Source organism: Heterocephalus glaber, unplaced genomic scaffold (genome assembly GCF_053883595.1).
Source record: "Heterocephalus glaber isolate CG9 unplaced genomic scaffold, H.glaber_assembly_v1.0 deba00001666, whole genome shotgun sequence".
NCBI classification, from domain to species: domain Eukaryota; kingdom Metazoa; phylum Chordata; class Mammalia; order Rodentia; family Bathyergidae; genus Heterocephalus; species Heterocephalus glaber.
This window is the reverse complement of record NW_028258406.1, coordinates 16,318,639-16,345,890: the sequence shown is the minus strand read 5'-3', so window position 1 is coordinate 16,345,890 and position 27,252 is coordinate 16,318,639. Positions and strand designations below refer to the sequence as shown.

The 27,252-nt window shown below is 38.5% G+C and overlaps 1 protein-coding gene and 1 pseudogene across 2 annotated transcripts in view; both read left to right on the top strand.

Moving 5' to 3' along the window:
- Lcp1 (lymphocyte cytosolic protein 1) overlaps window positions 1-27,252 on the top strand; it is a 92,995-nt gene that overhangs the window by 4,632 nt on the left and 61,111 nt on the right. The gene's annotated exons all lie outside the window — the stretch shown is intronic.
- On the top strand, window positions 5,731-12,117 carry LOC101700880 (optineurin pseudogene; annotated as a pseudogene).

Sequence of the window (27,252 nt, the reverse complement as noted above, 5' to 3'; positions counted from 1 at the left end):
TGTAGTTTATGTTTCAGTACCACGTAAGTTAGTATGCCATGACAGTTTTGGTATATTTCTACTCATAATATATTTTGATACCAGAATTTTTTATCAGGATTAAAATGATAAAAATCCCTGAACATTGCTTCTCTCCGCCACAATGCCCCAGGTAGTTACCTGCCTTCATAGTGTGAAAAATCTCCCTTCATCTCTTCTCCCAGTAATCCCAGGCCCAACAAAGGACAAGAACATGGTGTTCACCTGGGTTCAGGAGTCCCAGGGAGGACAGGTCATGGGCTTTATTCTTCTTTCCATTGTAATTCTAAGCAGAGCAGCTCTGGTTTTCTAAGTTTGATGTAGGATCTAGCAAAAACTTCTTTGAAGAGTACCTTCTGTGAGCAAAATAAAAGATAGATAATAGGATACAGGGAGACATGTTTTGCAAAAGGAAAGGGGACCAAGAGATGAGTTGAAAAAAATTAAGAGATTTGCATGCAAACCACCAAAGTAAGTGGTTTTAGATGCTTTCAACATTGAGATGTAATCTGTGTTCCTGCTTCTCATTGGATGGTAGGTACCTTGCTCTGAATCACAGTACCTTGCCTGGCCATTGCTGGTGAGCTACTTTCATTACAGGCACACCACAACTTCCCAGCCCACCCAGATCAGAGCCAGACACACAAGGGACCTGTCTAAGGCACTGCTGCTTTCAGTAGGAGCAAAGAACCTGCTCATCAGACTCAGTGTATTAAAAGGATTGCTTCCAGAGAATTTGTAACTTACTCCATCACTTTACCCAGGTGTTTCTGCTGTGGAGAAGAAAAAACATCCTCTTCTATCCACTCACTGTGTTTGCAGTACATATTTATAAAACTCATGATGTCCCCAGTGAAGTTTTTTTTTTTTTTTAAAAAAGGAAAATAGCAAAAACAGGGATAGAAATGATACTGACTTTCTGAAAGGAGCTAAAATAGTAGACCCATGACTTAAAGAAAAACCATGAGTATAACAAATCCGGTTTGGCACCACTTGCTTGGTAGAAATTGCTTAGGAACCAGAAGGGCTGGTTTTGCTAATCTTGTACTGTGAACTGTAAGACAAGCTGTAATGAATTGGAACAACTGATTTTTAGAGCCATATCTGAGGATTTGATTTGGCTAAGTGTATTTCCTTTGTACTTATTTTCATAGGGGAAAACTTGTTTTCAAAAATAATGTTTTAAGAAGATATACAATAGAAGCATTAGATAGTGAAAGCTTCAAGAATTTCCTACAGTAGTGGAGGTGTGGGTTTGATGACAGATTCCATTTGTAGATTAAGGAGCCTCTGAGGGGAAGGACTGTACAGGAAAGGGAGGAGAGGCTCAAATCTCCAGCATGACCTCTAGATTTCCCCCCATGACCCCTTTCCATCAGAAACAAGTGCACAAAGATTAAAAGGCACCTTTCAGGTACCTTACAGTTCCTTTCTGAAATAGAAGGGAAACATTTTTAATAAGGATGGGGGAAGCATAGGAAATTGGTACCCTGTGGGGAGTTCATGCAGCCCTGGTCAGAGAAAAGATCCTGTAACTAGTAAAATGCCCTTTATAGTGGTTTGATTTTTTTTTTTAGTATTTTATCTTTATTGGTACATGTTCACAGTGCATAGTGATTACATTCCTTGTGTGGAGTTGGTGCATATGCATAACAAATCTTCATTCTTTTTTCACTCCCTTCCTTTTCTCTCCCTCCCTACTCCCTCCATGTCTTGGTCCCTTTCTGTTTTGCAAAAAATGTCTCCCTATTTCCTATTATCTGTCTTTTATTTTGCTCTCTACAATGGACCTTGAGTTACAGCCAGCCTGACATGAACAACTTGGGTTGCAACCAGAATTTTAGTTTTAACTTGTGAACAAAGTCTTGAGTTATGACCCAGATGCTGACTGCTTATGCTTCCAGATAGTCTCAGATACAGATTTAACCCTTAAAGAGTCCTGGAAGGAACATTGCAACATCCTTTCCCGCGTGGAGTTAATTGAGAAATCCTGGGCCAATGTCTCTCTAAGGACACTGAGATCTGCCTGTATATAGGAAAGAGACTTTGAAGGCTATGTAAGGGGCCTAAGCCTTCAGTTGACCAACTTGAGTTACAACCAGCTCTCGTGAATGAATTGAGTTCATAAGTCAATGATCTACTGTATTTCTATTTTGGTTTCTCGTGTAAGAGAAACCATGTAATATTTAAGCTTGTGTATCTGATTTATTTCACTTAGCATTATTATCTCCAGGTGCATCCATTTTCCTACAAATGACTCGAGTTTCTTTATGGCAGAGTAGTACTTCATTGTGTATAATTGCCACATTTTCTTTATCCATTCATTTGTTGATGGACATATGGGCTGTTTCCAAGATTTAGTTGTTATGAATTGTGCTGCTTAAACATGGCTGTACATGTATCACTGTAATACAGTGTCTTTAACTCTTTTGGGAAGATACCTAGAAAGGGAATAGCTGGGTCAAATGGAATTTTCCAGTTTTAGTTTTTTTGAGGACTCTCCATACTGATTTCCATAGTGGTTGTACTAGTTTACAGTACATTCCTACCAGCAATGTAGAAGGGTTCCATTTTCCCGATGGCCTGGTCAGCATTTGTTATTATTTGATTTCTTGATGATAACCATTCTTTCTGGACTAAGATAGAGTCTCAGTGTTGTTTTAATTTGCATTTCTATACTATTGACTTTTCATGTATTTATTGGCTGTGTGTACTATTTCTGAGGTGTGTCTGTTCATTTCAGTTGTCCATTTTTTGTTTGAGTCTTTTGTTTTGGGGGGTGTCTAACTTTTTGAATTCTTTATATCTTCTCGATATTAATCTTCTACCCAAGGATTAGCTGGCAAAACTTTTTTCCCCATTCTGTAGGTTGTCTCTTCACTCTGTTGGTTGTTTCCTTTGCTGTGCAGAAGCTCTTTAATTTGATATAACCACATCTATTGATTCTTGGTATTATTTTTTTCTGCAATTGGGGTTCTGATCAGAAAGTTCTTGCCTATGCATATGTCCTCAAGAGTTTTGGTGTTGTTTTGGTTTTTTTTTTTTTTTTGCATTGGAGATCGAACTCGGGACCTTGTGCTTGTGAGGCAGGCGGTGGCACCACTGAGCTAAATCCTCGGCAGTCCTCAAGAGTTTTATCTATTTCATCTTCCAGCAGATTGTTTCTGTTTTAACATTTAGATCTCAGATCCATTTTGATTTTATTTTGGTACATGGTGAGAGATAAAGGTGTAGATTCAGTCTTCTGCATGTGGATAGCCAGTTTCCCCCACACCATTTGTTAAAGAGGCTGTCTCTCCTCCAGTATATTTTTTGGCCCCTTTGTCAAAGGTCAGACTGCTGACTGTGCCTGGAGTTGTTTCTGCATTCTCTATTCTATTCCACATATGCACATGCCTATTTGGTGTCAGTACCTTGCTGTTTTTGTTGCTGTAGTTTTATAGTATACCTTGAAATCTGGGATTATGATGCCTCCAGCTTTGATCTTGTTACCCAGGATCACTTTTGCTATTCTATGTCTCTCCTTGTTCCATATTAATTTTAGGATTGTTTTCTATAGTTCTGTTAGGAATGCTGTTGGTATTTTGATTGGAATTACATTCAATCTATACATCAGTTTTGGAAGTATGTCTATTTTGACAATATTTGCCTATCATAGTTTTAAACTGTTTTTAAATAGCAAGTACATTTCTCAAATGTGCAATCAAGAAATTTACATAAGAAATATAATTATTGAAATCAGCACCAGCATTACTCCTCCTAAATCACCATGAAAGATCCAAGGGAATTATTGAAAATTGTGGTCATTTGCACTGCCAATCTTAAAAGTATAGCTATTGCTTAGCCTCTGTGAATCCGTTTCCTCACCGTTAAGGGTATTTCCTTATTCATGTTTTATGATTCTATTATTGATTTCTACTCAAACTGTTATTAATCATATGTGTAGCTAAATAATGATCAAATATGTTTATTTTTCAAATTTGTCTTGAAGTACAAAAGTCTACCCATCTGTTAGATTTTTAAGTACTGAACTGTGTGATTTTCTTATTAAGACCTGTCAAGTTTTGGTGGATTGAAGTAGTTAAGTGGAGTATTTCCATAATTTGGAAAGCTATGTGCATGCTTTTATGGATTTTGATCAACTCCTCCGACTTCCTATTTTGAAGAGTTTTAATTACAAACTACTGTCAGACCTGGCGTAAATAAATGGGTCAAAGCAAACAGGCTGCTTTCAGCAAACAGCAGCAGCTTCTCAGTAAATAGGGCAAATGGACTCAAAACGAAGTATACAACCCCCCTGGCACTGAGAAGTCCAGTAATTGTCTGCACACCTGAGCAGACCGTCCTTGGGCAACCAAGTCATAAACATCCCTTACAATTATAGCCCCTTCCCCAAAATCTATGTAAGTCTAGTTTTCCTTCCCTGCTGGTAGCTAGAATCTCCCTGATTTTAATCCCTAATTTTAGTTCCTGTTCACTGGAATAAATTTTTCTTTCAAAAGCTTACTTAAGTGAATGGATTCATGTGCCATCTATAGTTACTTCTGCTTATTGGGGATAAAATAACACATGAATGTAGAAAATAAATTTCTTCTCATCTTCTCCCAGTTTCAAATGTTTGACCTAAAATATTCCAGACACACAAATATTTATGTGTGTATGTGTGTGTGTGTATACAGTACTCTATATATGTATATATAACACTTTTATATAAAGAAATCACATTTTTTGGGCAACTCAGTTTTTTTCTCTTGACATTTTATTGCAGGCATCCCATGAGACCACCTTATTCTTTTCAATATCAGTCTTTCACTTTACAGGCTTGTTAGGCTTGGTGGATCCAGCAGATAGATTGCAGGCTATTATGTATGGCAAGCAGTGAATTGTAAGTGTACAGTCAATGGTAAATAAAAAGCAACTATTTTTATTGAGCATCATGGGAAGATGTGCTCAGGGAAGGTTTGTGCTGAGAAAAATGTGGCACAAACAGAAAAGTGGTGCCAAGACAACAGGAAAGTAAAAAGCACACAGATAAATCGATCTTTCAGAGTTTCAAGGATGTGCATCCCTGCCAGGTGCCCCTCATGTTCTCCTGCCCAGAGCTTCAAAGATTTCCTGGGTCTTTGTTATTTTATTTTCTATTTCTTTGTAATTTTATTTTGTATTTCTTTCTTAAAACGATGGCACTAGGGTGCTGCCCAAAGTCAAGTGGGTAGAGGGGAGTGGTCTTCTAGACCCATTGTATTACCTGTACTAGGCTCAGCACCATTTATTTTCAGTATGTCCAGGTATTGTTAAAAAACACAGAACTAGGCTTCATGATATTCAGACATGTTTATTGAAGAAAAATGAGATTATATAGATAAAAAAGGAAAAGCAAAGTTTCCTATATTCCCTTCATATGGAGATAATTATTATTAATATTTTCATATAAAATATATACCTAAAGACATTTATATATATTATATATATATATATACACAAATACAAGTGTGCCCATTTGTGTATATTTTCAGTTTTAAAATATCCTGTTACATTACTATTTTATAACCTATTGTTCCTTTCAAATATATAAGGACATTTTCCAAGTGGCATAGTATTTTAAACCTTTTTTTATTTAAAAAAATAATACCTGTATTCATCTTCCAGAAATCTTATGTATAAGTGAGTTTATTTCCCTTTAACTGATCCTGGGAATTAACCAATTTTCTAATTTTCATTACTCTGATAGGTAGAAAATTGCATTTATTAATACACTGTTTGATTAATGATTAATTTATACATCCTTTCTTGTGTTTATTACTAAATATATTCTGTTGTAAATGGCTTATGCCAGTGCCATGCCCATTTTTACACTGTAGTGTATATTATTACCCCTAGTGATTTGCATGAAATCTTTATATATTATAGATACCTAAAATGTCCATTTTGCCTCACTGAAAGTTATGCCATTTAAGAAGAGATATATATTGGATACATATGTGAGTTTTAGACTGGGTTTGCATATTGACACCACCATTTACTAATTATATGACTTTGGTTAAGTCATGTATGTAAACCTTCATTGTCACACCTGTAAAATTGGGACAATAATGACACTTCCTTTATAGAGTTGTTGTGAAAGTTAAATGAGAACATCTACAGTGCCTGGAGCATTGAAAATGCTCAGTAAATGTCACCTTTTTTTTCCTCAGAGATAATTCAAAGGAAAATATCATACTCATTTCTGTTATTATTGTAATTATACATAACTGTTACCAAATTACAAGAGAATAGCACTTGTATCCTTTTGAACAAAGCTTTTTACACTTGAGCATGTGTAGTTTGTAGAAATTGATGCTAGGACTTTGGTCGATGTGACTACTGGTGCTATGTGGATGCCCACCTGCCACCTCAAATACATCAAAATGCCAGATAAAATACATAGCTGAGATGAATAAAAAAGGAAATCCTGGGTATTGGAAGCAAAAAGACCTTAGTGGCAGTGAAGTGAGCTGGAATTGAAGTTGTAGTGGTCCATGGATATTTGTCTTAGAGAGGGGCTTTTTTAGGGAGTAGGTACTGGAATTGTCCTATCTCCATGGCAGGTAGAGATGAGGTGTGTATAGAACTGAGACCCTTTCTCTGGAACAGGTATGTATCCAGGCCAGGGAACCATCAAGCTGATCATATGACTGGGCAAATAGTATGTTAATACCGGCCAAAGTATATTTTAATGGATTCATTTTTAAACATACCAGAAGTATTCATCAAGATGATATGCCCACATGAGGGTGTCTACACCCAATGACAACTTTTAAATACACAAAACAGAAAATGACAATATTACAAGGAGATATTAATAAGCCCATCTCTAAAATGGGGATCTTTTTGTTAAACATGTCTCTCAGACAATAAAACATCCAGTGGACAAAAGTTTACTAAGGAATTTTTAAATGTCCATAAACTTGATCTGAGATAATAGAAAACACATATTTTCTTCAGCATACATGAAATATTTACCAAGATTGATGAGTGCTTGGCCACAAGGAGATCACAACAAGTCCCAAAGGATGCTTAGCAGGTATTCCATTTTGACTAGAGAAGAAGCTGGGTAGGTAAGGCTGGAAATACTAGTCCGGAAAGAACTTAAATACTAGGTTATTAGCTGACAGTAGAGAGCCACTGAGAGATGGAGCAAGGAGGCTACAGGACTTGCATTAAGTAATGAATCTTGAATCAAGGCCAAGTTACTCTCATCATTTTCAAGGGCTAACGAGAATAGAATCAGCTCTGATTAAATCATAGTACAAAGTGAAGGCCCAGTGATGTTGCTAAAGGTAACAGTTGTTCAAAGGCAGCAAAGTGGAAAAGCTGAGTTAGCACAGAATGTACTGCAGGGAGCCTGGGCCTGCGAGTCAGCACCAGGCTCATGGGCAGAAAATCACTACTATCCTCATTAAAATACTTAGTTTGGTTTTTGTATTTGTGTGTTGAACGTAATGTTTAAGCTTATTTGGGTATATAGTTACGACCTAACTGCATTAGCAGCTTATACCAAGTTCTATGTTTATGTAATAGAAATAGGTGAAAACAAGACTGGAATAATAGTTTTCATATATTCACGTTAGAGAAATTCTCATCTAGTTAATTCTCCTCACTGTATAGTTATGGCAAAATGAAACACAGATGGTAATTTGTTAATTATAATAAAAAGTATTAAGTACTATTACTAACACTGTTGAACAGTGTGCTATAAGTTAGTTATTGTGTATTACTCATCATGCTTTTCCTCATTTATTCCTTGCAGCTGTTCTATGAGATAAAAGTCTATTTGCTTTTCCTCTTTTGCTGGTAAAGAAACTAAGTCTTGCTACTTGAGAGGGTGAGGCAGGAGGATCACAAGTTAGAGGCCAGCCTGGGCAACTTGGTGAGACCCAGGGCTGAGGATGCAGCAAGAAAAAAAAAGCAATTAGAAAGCTAACAACTTTGGGGATAAATACTGTAGTAGCAATTATTAACAGACATGTGGGACTTACAGAGACACATGGCAGAGGGAAGGCAGGTGTATTTTCAGCTTGTGACTTTTTCATAGGAGGTACTGCCATGTCCCACCAAGCTCTCAGCTGCCTGACTGAAAAGGGGGACAGCCCCGGGGACACTACAGGGAATGGCCCCCCCAGTCTGGCTCACCCCAACCTGGACACGTTCACCCCAGAGGAGCTGCTGTAGCAGATGAAAGAGCTCCTGGCTGAGAACCACCAGCTGAAAGAAGCCATGAAGCTAAACAATCAGGCTATGAAAGGGGGATTTGAGGAGCTCTCAGCCTGGACAGAGAAACAGAAGGAAGAACGCCAGTTTTTCCAGATGCAGAGCAAAGAAGCCAAAGAGCGCCTGATGGCCTTGAGTCATGAAAACAAAAAATTTGAAGGATGAGCTTGAAAAGCTAAGAGGGGAATCCGGAAGATCATTAGAGGGCCCGGCTGGTGCCACGCAGCCTCCCAGGGTGGAAGTGGAGCAGGGAGTGGAGCAGCTGAAAGCGAAGGTGCCTCAGCTGCAGAACGAAAAGGTGGGCATTGTCTCCAAGCTGCCCCTCAAGCTCAACTCCAGTGGCTCCTGCGACGACTCCTTTGTAGAAATTCAGGTGGCCAAAGAAGCTGAAGGGACAATGAAAGAAATCAAAACAGTTGTCCTACCCTCCCAGGAACAGACTCCCCTGACAGGAGCAAATCTGTGGAAAGCACCAGAAAGTATTTGGAATTTGAATTGGAATTAACTGTGAGCCAGCTCCTGCTTTGCCTGAGGGAAGAAAACCAGAAAGTGGAGAGACTTGAAATTGCCCTCAAAGAAGCCAAAGAAAGAATTTCAGAGTTTGAAAAGAAAGCAAATGATCACTCTGAGATTGAGAGCCAGACAGAGGGGAACACAGAAAAAGAGAATGAAGAAGAAAGAGAAAGACGCAGAGACTATTGGAAGTGAAGTGGAAACGTTGAACCTTCAGGTGACGTCCCTATTTAAGGAGCTTCAGGAGGCTCATACAAAACTCAGTGAAGCTGAGCTAATGAAGAAGAGACTTCAAGAAAAGTGCCAGGCAACTCCGTCAGAATTGAGTGAAAAGCAAGAGCTGTGTATAATAATAATGTTAGAGTTCCAAGTCGAGAGCACACTGTCAGAAATCAAGATGGAGCAAGCAAAAACAGAAGAAAAGTCCAAGTTAGCCATTCTGCAGTTAACACACAACAAGCTTCTTCAAGAACATAATAATGCATAGAAGACAGTTGAGGAACTAACAAGGAAGGAGTCAGAAAAGGTGGATAAGGTGATGCTGTGGGAACTAAATGAAAAACTAGAGCTGCAGAGAGGGCCCTGGCCTCCAAGCAGCTTCAGATGGATGAGATGAAGCAGACCATTGCCAAGCAGGAGGAGGACCTGGACACCATGGCAGTGCTCAGGGCTCAGATGGAGGTTTACTGTTCTGATTTTCATGCTGAAAGAGCAGCAAGAGAGAAGATTCATGAAGAAAAGGAGCAACTGGCATTGCAGCTCGCAATTTTGCTGAGAGAGAACGCTTCTGAAGATGATGGCAGCAGGCAGTCCCTGATGGAAATGCAGAGGCAGCATGGGGTGAGAACCAGTGACCCTGACCAGCAGGCCGACCTAGTTCAAAGAGGAACTGACAATAGGAACTGGCAGGAACAGCAATCCCAGAGCATTCAGATCCATTTTTGCCCCAAGTGTGGGGAGGTCCTGACTAACATAGACACCTTACAGATCCATGTCATGGACTACATCACTTACATCACTTACGTGTCAGCGAGTCATCTCCCCAAATTCTTGGTAAATGTCAGGCTTCTTCCTCCAAGACCTGTCCTTTTGTCTTACTTGTTTTCCCTCAAATATTTTGCCTCATTATGCTTGCTTTAGAAGAAAGAAAGTGCATCTATTCTAAAAAAGAAAACGTCGTAGATTTCCCATAAAATCACAAAATAGAATATTTAATTACCATCCTTTGGAATCTGAATTGACAGAGCTCACAGAATTAGATGCCAGAAGCTTCTCTGATCAATTTTTGGTTTTGGTTTTGTTTTCTTTTGTGTTTTGAGACAAGGCCTCACTCTGTAGTTTAGGCTGGCATTGAACTCACTATGTAGCCCAGGCTGCCTTGAACTTGTGATGATCCTCCTGCCTCAGCCTCCAGAGTGCTGGTATTACAGACGTATACCTCTACATCCAGCTCTACTAATTGATTTTAAGGACCTTTTGTGATGGAGGAAAATGAAGTGGTCACAGATTTAATCAGCAAATAAATGTCTTTGAAGCATTTCTAAGTAAATTATATTACTGCTTTCCTTCATCTATTTAAAATGGATTTTGGGGGGGTTGTGTGTTTGTGTGTATGTTGTAGGTTTATTGCAGCCACAGTAATTGTACCGAAGTTATATGCCTCTTTTTATCTGACCACTATGAGCTTTCAGTTTCTATCAGGACATGTGAAAAACCTTACTAGCGTACATGACACTAAGCTCACTAAATTCCTTATAACCATTCAGTGTTACCTTCAATTTTTTCATGGTACTTACTGCAGGTATATGGGCTTGTACAGTAAATAGTTTAGTAATTTCTATAAAGAACAGCTGCTTTCTGCTTAGCTCAGGTTATATCTTAACAATGACAAAAAAAGTTATCACAAAATAAAATTTTGCCTATCTTTAAAAAAGAAAAAAAGAAAAAAAAAGAAACTAAGTCTTAGAAGGATTAAGATGCCTGTCTAAAGTCCCTGAGAACTTAAACCCGGAAATCGGGTGTGGAACACAGGCATTTGAGACCCCCAAGCGCAAGTGCTTACCCACCTTGCTAGACCACCTTGACGTGGGCCTCAAGTTGCAACCCAGCCATTTGCACTTAAGTACATGTACAGATAAGTCTATAATGGATTTAAGAAGTATTTCTCAGAAGTTCCCAGAAGTATTTCCACTAAAAATGGATATAAATAAATTAGTCCCATGAAACTTTAAAATCAGGTCTATTTTTCTGTTTTGTGACCATGTACAGTCTATACTCTCTCTCTATAATTGTTTTGGTTTCCATTGAAAATCAGTGAGGCATTTTACCCTTGTCTGATAATATCTGTAACTGTTTTAGATTTCACTTTATCTAAGGTACTCACTTGATAAGGCACAATATTAAATCAGCTCTCCGCTTAGTGCTATAGCAGGGGAGGGTAGACAGGAGAAGACCCACATGGAGTACTCTTTTATATCCATGGTCACCTACTTATTAATTACCGAAGGGAAATTGTAACTTTACAATGACAGACTCCTACAGTCATCAAATGCCCCATGACACCGTGTGTTAGGAGAACTGAAGCATCACTTTTGTGATATTCTTGCCAAAAACACATACCTGAATTAAAGTGAGGCAAGACAAGGCCAAACTGAGGACATTCCATGGCCTTTTCAAAGGTGTTGAGGTAATGAAAGATAGACCAAAGAACTGTCCCAGATTAAAGGAGACTAAGGAAACATCACAACCAAATGGAAGGTAGGCTCATGAATTGTATCCTAGCCCAGAAAAGGAGTGTTGATAAGACAGCCTACTAAATTTAAAATGCTAGATCCATGATACTTTCCTGATACTGATAGCTGTACACTGATTATGTAAGGTGTTAACATTTGGGGGACTTGGGTGAAGGCCTCATGGAAATTTTTCTATTTTTACCCCATTTTTATAATCTTAAAATTATTTCAAAATTAAAAGTTAAGAATTTTATTTTGTTTTGTTTTTTTGGTACCAGAGACCGAACTCAGGACCTTGTGCTTGCGAGGCAGGTGGCAGAACCACTGAGCTAAATCCCCGGCCAGTTAATATATTTAAATTTTAATCACTAATCTTGAACATTGTTGGGTCACCTTACCATATTCCCCTAAAGTAGTGATGGCAGACCTTTTATTGCTTTCAATGATACAAACAGCCCACTGCAGCACAGGTGCCATAGGTTTGCCACCACTGCCCAAAATCGTTCATTCTCCAAATTCCTAGACAACTATTTCATACACTCTCCAACATATGTTTTCTACATATGTTTTCTACAACATTCTCCAAATTCCTAGACAACTATTTCATACACTCTCCAACATATGTTTTCTACATATGTTTTCTACAACATATCTATAGCTCCGTCTTCAGCCTTATTCACTGAGAAAATAGAGACAATCAGACTTGACACAGTCAAGCTACCCGCACCTGTGACTATTTACTCTGCTGCTCCTATCCTTGTGGCTGAGCTGTCTGTGCCCCTAGACACCACCGAGCCTCGTCCTCTCTTGTCTATTCGGAAAATTGTTCCATAAAATCTTCCCTTTTTTCTGAATAGTCAGTCTGTCTCACTCCCTTTTTCTCCCTTTCTTCACCCCCGCCTTGCAATCATAAAATGGGCTCGTATTTCTCTCATCTTAAAACAAAAGGAGAACAAGCTGTTGAGCCCACTTTTGCCTTCAACTAGCATTCTCAACATTTCTCTTATTCTCTTTCCAACTAATCTGAAATTTGTTTACAGTTGCTGTCACTCCCCAGCCAGCTCTTTGGGGAAATGATTCCAATGCATTTTTGTCCACTCTTCCAACAAATTATTGCTAGTGGCCCTCATGTTTGTGTATTCAGTGGCCAACTCCCTGTCCTTCCCTTTTCCAAGCTGATTCCTCTCCCCTCCTTGAGATCTTACTCACCAGGCCTCTCAGTCATCACTTCTCTGATTCATTTCCTGCCTCTCTCTATGCTTCTCCTTAGCAACTTTGCTGGTCCCACTTCATTTTCCTAATTTCTTATATGGAGTAGCCTAGAGCTCAGAACTTGCACCTCTCCTCTCTTATATTTATTGCCTATGTGATCTCACCCAGTCCCACAGCTTTAATACCATCTATGTGCCAATGACTTCAAATACATGCATATAGTATATATATCCAACCACCTCTATCCAACTGCCTACTCAGCAACTCCTCAGTGGGTCCCTGGCAGGCTTAACAGGTCTAAATTTAAGCACCTTCTTTTTTCCACTCTGGGGCCTGCTGTTTAGTGTTCTCCATATCAGTCAGTGGCAACTCCATCATACTAGTGGGTCAGGCCACAAGTCTTGGATTCATCCTTGTTGCTTCATTTTTCATATGCCACAAAGAAACTGTCAGCTATACTGTCTACCTAGAGACTGCTACTTCTTGCCATCTTCTCTTCTAAGACTTCAGTCCAAGCCACTGTTCTCCATTACCTAGATAATTGCAACAGCCATCCATTTGTCTCTGCATCTGGCACTACTCTCATTTGGCTTAATCATAACACAATGGGCAATAGGAACCTTTAAAAATATCAACCAGAGCTGGTGATTCCTTTTGTTAAACTCTCTCCCTGGCATGGCTTCCTGTGACTGTCACCTACTGTAAAAGCCAACACCCTATGTGATGAGGCCTCTCTGACCTCACCTGCTACTACTCTACCCCATATTCTTTGTTTCATCACACTGCCTTGAAAATGACTGGCACACTTTTCCCCAGGGCTTTTGTACTTTGTTGCACTGCCTGGAATTTTCTTACCCCAGTTAACTTCAGGGCTTGCTTCATTTCTGCTTCCTCACTGTCAGCCCTCACTCCCCTCAGGTTTCCACTCAAATGTCACTTTCTCAGAAAGGTCTTTCCTGGCAACCCCTTTGTAACTTCAGTTTCACTTCACCCTTTCTCTCCCTGACCCCTGCGTGTACACTGTATACACGTAACACACACACAGGCTTCTATTGCCCTTCCCTCCCTTATTTTTTTCTCCCTAAGGCTTATCACTAATATATGCTTAGTTATTCTATATGTTGTCTGTCTCTCTGAATATAAATTTCATAAAATTAGAAACTGCTGTCTGATTCATGTACTTTTTATCTCCAGTGCCTGTGGTAGTACCTGAGACATAATGAGTACTCAACAAATATTTGTTGAATAAATGAATGAATGAAATGGGAGTATTAATCTGCACTGAAACCTGAACACAAATGTTAGTGAAATAGGCTTTGAGCCAAAGGAATCACCCATGTTTTGTAATACATTTCAGTAGAAATTCAATATTAATTTATGCTAATTACACCAATTCCTAGCCTTCTAGATTACCATTAGACATCCAATATTTACCACACCAGATTTCCCACTAGTTTCTAGAAGATGATATGGATGATTGCATAGGTCAATCTCATTTCAACTTTTTGGATGATTTGTTACCGGCCTTTTGATGTAATTGTTACTGTTCAACAATTCATCCCATAACTCTAGGAATATTGATTATTTAATCAGCATTCTTGGTTTTTAAGTGTTATTTTCAATTATAACTGCATGCTTCTTTGTTAGATTCTTTTTTTTTAAATTAAATTCTTTTATTGGTACATTGTAGGTATACAACACAATTACATTTCTCATTGGGAATTGTACCTTTACATAATGCATCTTGGTTCTTATTTTTTCCCCATTCCTAGCCCTCCCTTCACCCCCTCCACCCTTCCCTATTTACAAAGACTTTATTTCCATTTCTCATCATTTTTCCTTTCCCTTCTTTCCTTTCCCCTGCCCCTCGCACTACTCCTACCCCTTTGGACCTTTTCTTCCTATTTTACATTTTCGATTATTCATTCTAATCATTGGTACATTTTAGGTATACAATATAATGACATTCATCATTGGAAATTTGCACCTTTACATAGTCTCTCTTGGTTCTTATTTTTCACCCTTGCCCAGCCCTCCTTTCAACCCCTCCAGTCCTCCCTATTTACAAAGATTTTGTTCCTATTTTTCCATTTTCTCATATTAATCCCATTCCCTTCTATCCTTTCCCCTAGCCCTCCCACATCCTTCCCCTTTGCCCCTTTTCTTCTTATTTCACTTTACCAATTATACATTTAGTCCTTATTTACACTCTCAGTTTCTCACACCAGAGAAACTATTCAGAATTTATTCATGTGTGTCCTATTTATTTCACTTAAGAGTATTGCCTCAATGTGCATCCACTTAGCTATAAATGTCTCTAATTTCTCATTTTTTATGGCTGAGTAGTACTCCATTTTATATAAAAACCACATTTTCTTTATCCAGTCTCCAGTTGATGGGCATTTGGGCTGTTTCCAAGTTTTAGCTATTACAAACTGTGCTGCTATGAACATGGGCGCACATATATCACTGTGGTATGATTCCTTTAATTCTTTGGGGAAGATCCCCAGCAGGGGAACAGCGGGGTCAAATGGGACTTCCAGTCCTAGTTCTTTGAGGTATCTCCATACTGATTTCCACAGTGGCTGCACAAGTCTACACTCCCACCAGCAGTGGAGCAGGGTTCCTCTTTCCCCACAGCCCCACCAGCATTTGTTATTGATTGATTTCATGATAGCAGCCATTCTTTCTGGAGTGAAGTGGAATCTCAGCTTTGTTTTCATTTGCATCTCTCGAATGACCAGTGATGTTGAATATTTTTTCATGTATTTATTTGCTATTTCTACTTCTTTCTCTGAGAAATGTCTGTTCATTTCAGATGCCCATTTTTGGATTGGGTCTTTAAATTTGGGAGGTCTGATCTTTTTAAGTTCTTTATAGATTCGAGATAGTAGACCTTTGTCTGAGGAAGAGCAGGTGAAGATTTTTTCCCATATTGTGGGTTGTCTATTCACACTGCTGGTGGTTTCTCTTGCTGTGCAGAAGTCTTTTAATAAGAAGAGATCCCACTTGTTGATTGTTTGTGCTATTTCATGGGCAACTGAGGTTTTGTTCATAAAATCTTTTCCTACACCAATGTCTTCAAGGGTTCTACCTAACCTCTGTTCCAACTGGTTCAGAGTTTCTATTTTAATATTTAGATCTTTAATCCATGTTGATTTTAGTTTAGTACATGGTAAGAGATACAGGTCTAGTTTTAACCTTTGGCAAATAGAAACCCAGTTTTTCCAGCACCATTTATTAAAGAGGCTATCTTTCCTCCAGTGAGGGTATTTGGCTCCTTTATCGAAGCTGAGATTGCTGAGTGTGTCTGGCGTTGATTCTGCATCTTCTAATCTGTTCCACTGGTCCTCAAGTCTGTTTCTTTGCCAGTACCATGCTGTTTTTATCACAGTAGTTTTGTAGTAGAGTTACAGGTTGGGGATTGTGATGCCCCCTGCCATGTCTCTGTTACCTTGAATTGCTTTTGCTATTCTGGGTCTCTTCTTGTTCTAAATGAATTTTTGGATTGTTTTCTCGAGGTCTATGAAGTATGCTGCTGGGATCTCAATTGGAATTGCATTAAATCTATATAGCAGTTTTGGAAGTATGGCCATTTTCACTCTATTAATCCTTCCTACCCAGGACCAGGGGATGTCTGTCCATTTTCTGATATCATCTTCAATCTCTCTTTTCAGAGTGCCATAGTTTTCAGAGAAGAGGTCTTTGATTTCTTTCATTAGGATGATTCCTAGGTATTTCAGTTTTTTGGATGCTATTGTGAAAGGAATTATTTGCCCTATTTCTCTCTCAGTGAGTCTGTCATTGGTGTAGAGGAAAGCTATTGATTTTTGTGTGTTGACCTTGTAAGCAGCTACTTGACTGAATTTGGTTATTAAGTCTAGAAGACTTTTGGTGGAGTTCTTGGGGTCTTCTATATAGAGTATCATGTCATGTGCAAATAATGACAATTTGACTTCTTCATTTCCTATCTTTATTCCTTTTATTTCTTTCTCTTGTCTAATTGCCATGGCTAATGTTTCCAGACTATATTGAACAAGAGTGGTGATAGTGGACATCCTTGTCTTGTTCCTGATTTGAGTGTGAAGAATTTCAGGTTTTGACCATTTAGTATGATATTGGCTGTTGGTTTTTCATAGATGGCTTCTATCAGTTCGAGGTAGAGACCATCTATTCCAATTTTTCATAGGGTTTTAAGCATAAATGCATGTTGGATTTTCTCAAATGCTTTTTCTGCATCTATGGAGATAATTATATGGTTTTTGTCCTTGCCTCTATTGATATAGTTTATTACATTGATTGATTTTTGTATATTAAACCATCCCTGCATCCCTGGGATGAATCCCACTTGATCAGGGTGTATGATATTCTTGATGATCTTCTGCATTCTGTTTGCCATTATCTTATTAAGGATTTTTGCATCTATGTTCATTAGTGAGATTGACCTATAGTTCTCTTTTTCAGTTGGGTCTTTCTCTGCTTTGGGGATCAAGGTGATGCTTGCTTCCAGGAATGAATTTGGGAGTATTGCTTCCCTTTCAATTTCATTGAAGAGTTTAAACAGTAGTGGCAGCAGTTCCTCTCTAAATGTCTTGTAGAATTCAGCAGTGAAGCCATCAGGGCCCGGGCTTTTCTTAGGTGATAAGTTTTAATTACATTTTCAATTTCATTGGTTGATATTGGGTTCTTCAGAGTTTTTAGGTCCTCTTCATTCAACTTTGGTAATTCATATGTATCTAGGAATCTGTCCATTTCTTCTGTGTTGTCCATGTTATTGGCATATAGGTTCTGGAAGTAGGTATTGATGATCCTCTGTATTTCTGCTGGGTCTGTTGTAATTTCACCCTTTTCATTCCTAATTGCATGGATTTGGGCCTTTTCTTTCCTTTTTCTGACAAGGTTGGCTAAAGGTTTGTCGATTTTGTTGATTCTTTCAAAGAACCAACTCTTGGCTTCATTGATTTTTTGTATCGTTCTCTTAGTCTCCATTGCATTGACTTCTCCTCTGATCTTTATAATTTCCTCCCTTTTATGAGCTTTGGGGTTGTCCTGCTCTTCTTTTTCTAGAAGCTTGAGGTTCAGCATCAAGTAGTTTATTTGGGCTCGTTCTGTTTTCCTAATATGCATATTCACTGCTATGAATTTCCCTCATAAGACTGCTTTCATTGTGTCCCATAGATTCCGATGTGTTGTATTGTCATTGTCATTTAATTGAAGGAACTGTCTGATTTTCCTCTTTAATTTCCTCTGTGACCCATTGGTTATTCAGAAGTGTGTTGTTCAATTTCCATGTGTTTATGAAATTTTTTGAGTTTCTTTTGCTATGGATCTCCAATTTCATCGCACTATGGTCTGATAATATAGAGGGGATAACTTCAATTCCTTTGCACTTACTTAAACATGTTCCTTGTGTGAGTATGTGTTCTGTTTTGGAGAATGACCCATGTGCAGCTGAGAAGAATGTGTATTCTGATTTTGTGGGGTGGAAGACTCTGTAAACATCTGTTAAGTTCCTTTGTTCAAGAGTTCGATTGAATTCTAGTATTTCATGACTTATTTTCTGTCTAGTTGCTCTATCTATTTGTGACAGTGGGGTGTTGAGGTCCCCCACTACAATTGTATTAGTGCATATATGACTTTTCATGTCCGTTAGTATTTGTTTGATATAGTTGGGTGCACTAGTGTTTGGTGCATAGATATTTATGATTGTCATCTCTTCCTCTTGGATTCTTCCCTTTACAAGGATGTAGTGTCTTTCTTTGTTTCTCTTAATCAGTGTTGGTTTGAAATCTACTTGATCTGCCAAGAGGATAGCTACTGCTGCTTTTTTTCGGGTTCCTGTTGCATGGAGTATTGTTTTCCACCCTTTAACTTTCAGTCTATGAGTTTCCTTTTGAATTAAGTGTGTTTTCTTGTATGCAGCATATTGTTGGATTTTGCTTCTTGACCCATTCTGCCAGTCTATTTCTTTTGATTGGTGAATTGCGACCATTAATGTTGGCGGTTATAACTGAAACCTATTGCCTTGTCATTGCCATGACTTTTTCTTTTTGTTGGGTTCTCCCCCTTTCCATTTAATTTCTTGTCATGCTAGATGGGTTCATTCTGCTTTGCTTCCTGGGGTTGTGATCCTCAATGTCTGTTCCTAGGATATTGTGTAAAATTCTTTGGAGTGCTGGTTTGGTATTCACAAAGTTCCTAAGGTGCTGTTTGTCATGAAAGTATCTTATTTCTCCATCCATTTTGAAAGATAGTTTTGCAGGGTACAACAATCTGGGTTGGAGGCTGTTTTCTTTTAGGGCTTGGAATATGTCACTCCAAGCTCTTCTTGCCTTGATGGTTTGTGTTAAGAAGTCTGCTATGATTCTGATGGGCTTTCCTTTGTATGGGATTTGTTTCTTTTCTCTGACTGCTTGGAGAACTTTGTTTTTCTGTTGTGTTTCTGGAATCTTAACAATTATATGCCCATGTGTAGATTTTTTTTGATCAAGACTATTTGGAGTCCTATATGGCTCACTTATCTGTATGTCAAGCTCTTTTCCCCTGCTTGGGAAGTTTTCTGCCATTATTTCTGTGAAGAGATTTTTTTATGTCATCTCCACTCTCTCTTGTTCTTCATTGAGCCCAATCAGTCTTATGTTATTCTTTTTTGCATCATCTAGCAGCTGCTGGATTGATTTCTCATGTTCCCTTATCATTTTGAAGCAATTTTTCTTTTCCTGGTCACTAATTGCAATCTTATCTTCTATATCTGAAATTCTGTCCTCACATTGGCTCATTCTGCTGTGTAGACTTTCAATGGAGTTTTTCCTGTCCTGGAAATCTATTTGCATCTGTTTTATGGATTCCATTTGTTTCTTATGTTGGGATTCCATCATGTTCCTCAGCTCCTCTCTACATTTATTAATCGTGTCTTGCACTAGGGGCACAATTTCTCCTGTTATCTGAGAAATTATTTCTGATTTCATTTTTTCCAGATCCCCTTTTGTTGCCAGTTCAGTGTGTCCAGGTGGTTGAGTATCAGAGTGTTCCATCTCATTTCCCTTTGGGGTTGCTGTAGGTGATCTGGAAGTCTGGTTTTGAGACTTAGTTACGTGTTTTCTCATTTCGACTGGTGCGGGGGGCTGTTAGTGCGTGCATGGATTACCTCCTCTGAGCTGGGTGAGGTGGGACAGGGGCCGGGAGCAGCGGTAGGGATGGTGACCCAAAAGCCCTTTCCTGTGGGCTGGGAGCAGCCGGAGGGATGGTGGCTGGGAAACCCCTTCCTCTGGACCAGGAGCAGTGGGACAATGGCTCAGAAGCCCCTACCTCTGGGTCGGGAGCAGTGGGACTCAGTACCTTGGTCTGGTGGTCTGGTGTCCTCTGCGTCTTTGTAGTGTGGAACCAAGTGGCTACCTGTCTGCAGCGGGGTGATTTGGCGTCTTCCGTGTGACTCAGGACCTCGGTAGGGCATGCACAGACCTTCCTGTCTGCAGCAGGCTCATTCGGCTTCTTCCGCGTGACCCTTTGTTAGATTCTTTCAGTGTCCTCAAGTCTTATGCACTTAGTGTATACACAGGACACATCTGAGATTTTTACTTTATGACTTCTGAATAAACATAAACTCTCTGGGCTGGCATGTAGCTCAGTGGCACCACATCTGTCTGTCAAGTGCAAGGTCCTGAGTTCAATCCCCTGTACCAAAAACAGACCAAAAAACCCCCCAAACTTTCCATAGATCAAAGATTGTTAGTGACCTCTGGGTGAATCAGTTACAAGTTAGCCAAAGTGACATTTAATTTTTTAAAATTTCATTGCCAATATTTTAAAAATCAGATAATCTGACCAAATGTACATTCTTTCTGCTACTACCTTTAGACAAGGCATATTTTCTAGAGCATGGCAGGCCCTACCACTTATATTCAACCTATTTCACTTGGTTTAGTTAGCTCTGGGGATTTGAAGTTGACTTAAGCCACAAGCAGGAAGATTGCCTGAAGATTGAAATATCGATGGCATCTATAGGGACAGGCAGAGTTACTACACTTTTTCTGAAGCATTGTGATATTTCTCCAAACATTTATAGCATGAAAATTTTCAATTTCATAAGTTCAGGAATTCTACTACGAAAAGCACTTTGAGAGAGACTTGTCTCATTTATTCTTATGCTTTTTAAATTAAAAATATATTTTGTTCATTTCTCTTGATTTAGATAGGAGAGAGTGAGAAGAAATGAGATGAGGTAAAAAGAATCTGTTTTCCCTCCCAGGATCTCAATCCTTTAACTGGGGTTCATAAGGGACCAAGAGGCCTTCATGAGGCTGCAACCCTGCAGTGTAGACCAGTGACAGAACCTTCTAGAGTGATCGCAGAAACCACTTAGTCACTCGAGTTAAAATGTACAGCCACTCATTCATATTTTTATCACATTTTAGGGCCACTGAATTATTCATTTAAAAGAAAACATACCCCTGCTGGTGAATAAGCACCCAGACTTCATCTAAAAGTACACAGCCAAAGAGCATCTGGAACAACAAGTAGTTAATCGTCACTGAGGTTTAATCCCAGATAGTTTGGACTAGAAGCAAAGAAGCAGGCTGTAGACTACTGTGGAAAGACTGTGAACTCAAAAAGCAGAGGGTATCTCCATCTTCCCCACAACTGTAATGTCCGGTTGAGTAGCTTGCAGAAAGTAGGATGATAAGGAAAGGAGAAAATGAATTAGATGATGTGGTTATTGCAAGCAGAGCAAGTTTTCCAATTTGCAGGGTACTTCCAGGGTTTTCTTGATAGAAGCCGATCTTTTACATTGGTGAATTGGGTATAAGTTTTAAATATTTTTATGTGGTTCAAGAGATGCTTCCCCTGAATATGATTCTCCTCAAAATGGACAGAACCTAAAGTGTGCATGTTTCCTTTCTTATTGATACTTGTCCTTTATTTTTAAAATACATTCCATGTCATTGCATACCAAAAACAATTGATTAAATTGGCCCTTTTTCCTCTTAATTTTAGTGTTTTTCCTTAAACTTCTCTTTAACTTGCCTTTAAATACTTTCTACCAGAGTTAGCTCTGTCCCATAGTGATCTCTATGTTAATGAGGCTCAGATCTCTTATCTTCTGCCCCAACCTAACTCTTGCTCTGTTTACCTTTCATGCATCACCCGCGGGCCAGCTATCCTGAGCTATCTTCAGTGTTGCCTCAACCTCCCCATTACACAGAATAAATGCTTGCTTAATGGGTACTGAGTGATTGAAATAAGGAAGTTATATGAATTCACTGAAGCTATGTTGACTATCCTTTGACCTAGTATTAGAGAACCAGCAGCTGATTCACATCTCTATTTAAAGAATGGAGAACTTAACCAGAAATATTTTCATACTGCAGCTGGAGATAAACAGGAAAGAGAAACACTTTTCATCTGGGACTCAGTTTCCTTACCTTAAAAGAGAGAAATCACCACATATACGCTAGGTTTGCTGAGAGTATAAATACAGTTTGTTAAGGCACCCATCACGGAGCATCTAGTAGATATTATATAAATAAATCCTACTTGAGTCTCAATACAAAAAGATTGAATGAATGCATTTGATGACATAATGAAATATTTGTTTTTATGTAACTCACAGTGTACAAAAATTCAGAATCAGTTAAAATATGTGACTAACAAAGACCTCTCTGTTTGGTATATTAACAAATATTATGCATTTATTCTTTATAGTAGCCATGTGATGTATGCAGTATTTTCTCCAAAATACTCATAAGTTTCACTAAGAAAAACAAAGTACCTTACCCAGATAGTGTACCCTAAAATAAAAAATTGTCTAAGATTTTCTAATTCCAGGACTTTGGCTCTTCCTGTGTACCATGTTCCTCAAATATTTTTCTTATCATTTTTAAAATTTTTATATATTCTCAAGGCTTACATTGTTTAAAAGGCTGATAGCTTTACATTTTTACTATCCATTGAAATACTTCTCACTTTTTTTTCTATATTTTTATTTTAAATCCTTGTCCTTAAATTGGAATTCTCAGCAGTTGATAGAGTTTCAGACATTGTCTCAGCAGCAGCAGATCTATTTACAAAAGTAGAGATCTTGTATTTCCCAAGTGGGAAGCTGAAGGTAAGTGGTGAACATTCATTTCAGTGTGTGTCTGCTTCAATGACTATCTAAGTGCAAAAGGATTGGAAAATGCCAGTTAGTATCTGGGAAGTTGTAATCAGCCACAGAAATGTGAATTTTCTACATTTGAAGTGTTCATTGCCTGCGTCATCTGCTGAATTTTGCTTTTTAATACTTAGGAATACTGTGGAGAGAACATTTTGATGTGCTTGACATTTATGAAAATTAAATCTGCAGCTATAAACAGCCTTCTTTCTTTTATGTCTACCCGACAATAATAACTACAATTAGCTTTTATTGCACTATTATCAGAAAGGAATGGTAAAATAAGCATTAAACAGATGTAAAGTCAATCTTCATAGGGAAGCTGCATATATAAATTCCCTGGAAAATCTATCATGCTTACAGGATGAATTTTAGATTTATATTTAAAATAAACTAATTACTTTTACTCTTAGATGTAACTTTTAAGTGTCGTCTTGTTTAGAGAGTCAATTTGCCTTCTCAGCAAATCAAATATGTAGAGAATTTGCATATATGCAAGGCACCATGTTAGGTACTATAGGAGATGTGGCTCTTAATTTCCTGAAGATGACATTTCAGCTGGGAAAGGTAACATCCCTACCTGGTTTATGTCTGCTGGTCTTTCTGTCTGAAGTGCTGTTCATACTTTTTTCTCTCATTTGCCTGGCCAGCTTCTATATATTTCCCAAGACCCAGCTACATATCAGCATCATCACTGTCTTTTATTAAATTGACAAATAACAATTGTATATGTGTATACAGTGTGGTATTGTGATATATGTACATAATGTGTGATGTTGAAGTCAAGCTAATTAAAACATCACCTCACAGGCTGGGGATCTAGCTCAGTGGCACTGCACCTGCCTTACAAGTGCAAAGTCCTGAGTTCGATCCCCAGTACCAAAAAAAAAGAAAACAAATTCAAAATATCACCCCACAGACTTATCATTTTTGTAGTGACATTTAAAATCTATGCTCTTAGTAATTTTCAAATATACAATATAGTATTATTAGCTATAGGCAACCAGGCTGTACAATAGATCTCTAGAACTTATTTCTCTTATGTAACTTAAATTTTACATCATTTGATAAATAGCTCTCCTGTACCCCAGTTTCTGGCTACTTTCAGCTTCTGTAAGCTCAATTTTTTTTTTATTTTGCATATATGTGAGATCATGCATTGTCTTTTCAGTCCCTGGCTTGTTTCACTTAACGTAATGTCCTCCAGATTTATCTTGTGTTGTTGTAAGTGGTAGAATTTCCTCATTTTTAAAGGCTGAATACTATTCATTATATCTGTGGATGAGTACTTAGGATGGTGCCACTCATCTGCTGATGGTCACTTAGGAACATGCCATAACCTGGCTATTGTGAATAAAGCTGCAATGAACATAAGATATAGATACCTCTCCAACATACTGACTTCATTTCCTTCGGAAATTCTAATAGTAGTAGAATTGCTAGATCATATGGTAGTTCTGTTTTTAATTTTTTGAGGAACCTCCATACTATTTTCCATAATGGCTGTACTAATTTACATTCCAACAAAAAATGTGTAAAGGTTCCCTATTTTTCACATCTGTTGTTGTTGTTGTGTTTTTTTAATAATAGTTACTCAAACAGGTACAAAGTGATACCTCAGTGTGATTACAACTGCACATCTTTTAAGATGCCATCCCTCCTATTATCCCTTTTCCATGTCTTCTTGGTAGACCATGCAACTCCCTGTCACAATATCTATCATAGGACATTGTCATTTTTTGTATCTCTGATAACCTGGATTGCAAACTCTTTGAATTTAGGAAACTAAGTCTTTTAGTTTTGTTTTCTGAGGCCCTGGCACAGAGTATGAGCTCCCAAAAAGAGCTCAGTGAATGAAGACAGATTCTACAAACACAGGGATAAAGATTAATAAGGAAAGGTAACATACAAAAATGTTAATAATAGCTTACGAATAAGTACTCAAGTTCTAGAAGGAGAAGGAGGAATAGATTGTTGATTAAGGAAAGGTCCTTGGCCAGGGAAAGCCTCATGGGTTTACAGCCTATGTAGTGTCACAGGACACTGTGCCCAGAAGGGCCCCACACTTAATGCTGTTTTATTACCATCTAAAAATTCTTCATTTTTTAACAAAAGACTTCATACTTTTATTTTGAACTGGGGTACATAAACTATGCAGCTGGTCCTGTTCTTGATTCTAGGAGAAGGACTCATATTTACAGAAGTGGAGAGAGCAGGCAAGGGGGCAAGAGCAAAGGAATCTTGTTTGCATAATGAGAAATGTGCCAGGTATGTCAGAAGTTTGATGACAGACCAGCTTGAAAGATGGATGAAAGCAGAGTTTGGACATTGCCCTGCAGGTGATGATTAATTTTAGATGCATATTTAACAGGAAATAGCAGGGCTTTCTGAAGAGTGATGTGGTTGTGATACACAGGATGGATTGAGGAGAGATGAGATAGGAGATAGCGAAATCAGGGAGCTAACCCAAATGTGGTAGTAAGTTGAAGAACAGAATTGGGAAATGCCATGAAATCAAAAAACAAATGCAACTTTGACCAACATGTAAGAATTGAAGAAAAAGTAGGACTCAAAGGGTATTCTGGACCATCTGGGTTAGAGGTATAATCCTGACTGAAAGAAGGCTAGAGTAGGGAAAGCTTTTTGTCAGAGGAATTAAGTTTAGTCTTATATGTGGAATGATAGAGACGTTTCAGAATAGAATTGTTCATTTTGCACCTTATCAGTAATTGTTAATTGAGAAAAGATTTTTGGAAAAGTCAAATATTGTAGAAAGGCAAGGACATGTTGTTTTAGTTACTTTCCTATGGCTAGGACAAAATACCCAAAACATAAAGGAAGAAAGGCTTATTTTGGCTCATGGTTTCTGTCCAAGGTCAGCTGGCTTCAAGGAAGAAAAGGATGGCAGAGGAGCATAGCAGAGGAAAATGTGCTCAACCCATGGAAACCAGAAAGCAGATTGTGAAGGAAAGGGCCAGGAACAAGAACACACCCTTCTATGTCATGTCCCCATTGAACCGTCTCTAAGCAGGTCAGCTGTAATGCCTCATGATCCCATCACCTTCCAAACACATAAGTCATTTGAGATCTAAGCCACTGAAACTGAGGAGAGTCTAGTTTCAGATTAATAGGAGTGACCCAATAAAGATTGCGTGGAAACTGGTCAAATAAGGTAACATTTCTCAGATTAATAATCCTTTTCTCCAAACTATCTCTGAGTTCCCCATCACATTGAGTGTTACCACTGTCTACCACTGGACCTCACTTCCAGAATGGCATAATTCTTGACTCCTTTATTCAATCTCTCTGTAGTCAGTATGCCCTTTCTTGTTCTTTCTGATAATCACATGCCTCTTGAATCTAACTACTCCTCTTTGCCTCACTGCCTCAGACCTAGCCAAAGGAAAAGCCTCTGGAATGGTCTGGCCGTTATTCTCCCCACCCTTACTCCTCACCATCTCATTCTCATTGAAGCTGAGCTGGGGGCTTTTCCAAAATGCAGATCTGACAGTGTCACTTCCCATTTATGACTCTTATGAATTGTGTTCTACCAAAAAATATTGAAATCCTATACTTCAGCTACTATAGATGTGGCCTTACTTGGAAAATGGGTCTTTGCTGATGATCAAGTAAAGATGAGATCATTAGGATGAGGCCTAATCCAATATCACTGTCTTCTAAAAGGGAGAAATTTGGACACAGAAAGCTATAGATAAAGGTAGAAATTGGAGTGATGTCTTTAAAAGCCAAGGATGACAAGCCTGCAAACCTTGAGAAGGTAGGAAAGAGGCATGAAACTAATCACCTTCACAACTCTCAGAAGGAACCAATTTGCCATCACTTTTAGTTTCAGACTTCTATCCTAGAAAAGAGTTTATCTCTAAGTTTCTGTTTTTAAACCACCTAGTTTATGGTACTTTGTTACCACAACATTAGGGCACTGACACAGATCTTAAAATAGCTGCCCACTGCTTGGAGGGTGTGATGATTAATTTTATGTGTCAACTTGACTAGCCATGGGATGCCCAAGTATTTTAGAAATTGTTATTCCAGGTGTATTGGTGACAGTGTTTGGAGATGAGGGTAACATTCAAATCGATATATTGAGCGAAGCAGATGATTATCCCTAATGTGTATTGCCCTCATCCAATCCACTGAAGGCCTAAATAGATGAAAAGGTGGACCCTTCCCCAAATTAAAGCAAATTCTTTATGATCGACTGCCTTTGAACAGGTATATTGGCTTCTTTCTCCTTTAGACTTGAACTGAAGCAAGCACTCTTCCTGGCTCTTGAGCCTGCCGGCCTTCACACTAGAAATACACCAGGGACTCTCCTGAATCTCCAGCTGGCTCATTCTCCTGAAGATCTGGGGAATG